The sequence below is a fragment of the Salmo salar genome, unplaced genomic scaffold (genome assembly GCF_965601325.2).
Source record: "Salmo salar unplaced genomic scaffold, fSalSal1 ptg000257l, whole genome shotgun sequence".
Taxonomy (NCBI): Eukaryota; Metazoa; Chordata; class Actinopteri; order Salmoniformes; family Salmonidae; genus Salmo; species Salmo salar.
Genome location: NW_027675339.1, coordinates 4,094,213 through 4,096,907, shown reverse-complemented (window position 1 = coordinate 4,096,907; position 2,695 = coordinate 4,094,213). Strand labels below are relative to the sequence as shown.

The 2,695-nt window shown below is 43.5% G+C and overlaps 1 long non-coding RNA gene across 1 annotated transcript; it reads left to right on the top strand.

The window, feature by feature from the left end:
• The first annotated feature begins 576 nt into the window (after nt 1-576).
• LOC145867276 (uncharacterized) lies at nt 577-1,980 on the top strand. Its single transcript, XR_014383286.1, has 2 exons — nt 577-710; nt 1,100-1,980. It is a non-coding gene; the product is annotated as an uncharacterized LOC145867276 (long non-coding RNA).
• The last annotated feature ends 715 nt before the right edge of the window (nt 1,981-2,695 follow it).

The window sequence follows — 2,695 nt, the reverse complement described above, 5'->3', positions numbered from 1 at the left end:
GACGGACACACACACACAGGACGGACACACACACACAGGACGGACACACACACACAGGACGGACACACACACACACACAGGACACACACACACACACACACAGGACACACACACACACACACACACAGGACACACATACACACACAGGACACACACACACACACAGGACAGACAGGACACACAGGACACACACACACAGGACACACAGGACACACACACACAGGACACACAGGACACACAGGACACACAGGACACACAGGACACACACACACAGGACACACACACACACACACTGGACACATACACACACACTGGACACACACACTGGACACACACTTACTGGACACACACACTGGACACAAACACTGAAAATGTTCTTACCACGCTTGACCGTGTGTGTGTGTGTGTGTCCTGTGTGTCTTTTTGTCCAGTTTGTGTGTGTGTGTGTGTGTGTCCAGTGTGTGTGTGTTTGTGTCCAGTGTGTGTGTGTTTGTGTCCAGTTTGTGTGAGTGTGAGTGTGTGAGTGTGAGTGTGAGTGTGTGTGTGTGTGTGTGTGTGTGTGTGTGTGTGTGTGTGTGTGTGTGTGTGTGTGTGTGTGTGTGTGTGAGTGTGTGTTCAGGTGTATCCCTCAATGACTGTCTGTTCTTCTGCTTACCGCTACAGTGTGGAACATGGTGGAGAGAACAGAATGAAACCTGGACTTAGAAAATGTGAGTGTTGACTGCTGTGAAGAATATGACTAAGAATAAGTCTTAATTCAAGTTAAGTCAAAGACCACCATCATTACTGACTTGGTCATATTAAATATCATCTGTAGTTCTACAGAAGCACAAATCAGGGACACCAACGTTTACAAAGAGTTGCTGTGTGTGTGTGTGTGTGTGTGTGTGTGTGTGTGTGTGTGTGTAATTAATGTGAATAAGTGTGTATTATATTACCATACAGTATAACATGTGATCATTCAACAAGTCTCAAGTTACCTTAACTTCTCCTTTTGATACCTAGAAACATCTACATTAAATGAATTAGTGAAAAGTGAGTTAACATTCTAATGTGAATGATGATGATTTCTAATATTGTGTCTGGTTTCATCCATCAGATGTCTGTGATCTCACACTGGACCTAAACACAGTAGACAGACTCCTCTCTCTGTCTGAGGAGAACAGAAAGGTGACATGTATGAGAGAGGAGCAGCCGTATCCTGATCACCCAGAGAGATTTGAGGACTGCAGACAGGTGCTGTGTAGAGAGGGTCTGACTGGGCGCTGTTACTGGGAGGTAGAGTGGAGTGGGAGAGAGGTTGATATAGGAGTGACATATAAAGGAATCAGCAGGAGAGGAAGGGGTGAGGACTGTTGGCTTGGATGGAATGACAAGTCCTGGAGTCTGTTCTGCTCTGACTACAGTTACATTGCCAGGCATAATAATAACTCCACTACCATAGACGTCCCCTCCTCCAGCTCCCACAGAGTAGGAGTGTATCTGGACTGGTCAGCCGGCACTCTGTCCTTCTATAGAGCCTCCTCTGACACACTGACCCACCTGATCACATTCACCTCCACATTCACTGAGCCCCTCTATCCAGGGTTTTGGGTTTATGATGAATCCTCAGTGTCCCTGAAATAATAACTGGACACTCACACGTGACAGGCTTGTAGACGTCACTCAATCCACCCAAAACAACATGCAGTCTTTCCACAAGACTCCCATGAAGTTATAGTGTGACGTTATGAGTCGACGTTAAAGTAACATTCTCACAACATACTGCACTTGTTTTATCCTGTTTTAGATGTATCCTCTGTTTAAACATTTAAACTCTTACAATAACACTGTTAAAATACCAATGTGATCATTTCTTGTCTTTTATGTTGGAAAAACAAATTGTACAATTATATGTGGACATACGCTCCATAGTTGTACAAGTATATATGGTTATATTGTACTTTTCATAATAAAACATACTTGAAACAAGAAAAAGCATGTTAATTGTGAAAACAATTTCATTATTGATTTTACATTGCTTCTCCCTGTCTCATGTTGTAACGGCTGTCGTGGATGACCAAAACGCAGACGAGATATATATGCTCATTTTTCTATTTAATTAGAACAAAATCAACAACCCACAAACCCCAGGTGAAAACACACTCCTAATATATGACTCCCAATCAGGAACAACGACATACAGCTGTTCCTGATCGGGAGCCACACAGACTAACAAAGAAACAGAACAACTAGATAAACCATAGAAAACCAACTGTCACAAAATCCATCGTGCTGTTGAAAGGAGGACCAAGGCGCAGCGGGAATATGGATGCTCATATTTTAATTTTTTAAAAAGGAGTAAAGCATCCACTGAAAAAACAATAAACACAACAGGGACAGTCTTACAGGCATACAAAAACGCAGTGCAAGAACAACCACCCACAACCCCAAAGAAAAACACACACACCTATATAGGACTTCCAATCAAAGGCAACTCAACACACCTGCCTTCAATTGGAAGTCCCAATCAACAATACAAACATTCTCATACACAAAACTGCCACGTCCTGACCCCAAAACTAAAACAATAGCTCCATCTGCTGGTCAGGACGTGACAGTACCCCCCCCCCCTAAAGGTGCAGACCCCGGAATGCACCTACCAACAGAAAACACCAACAAAAAACCCATAAACAATAAGGGAGGGAAGGGGGGT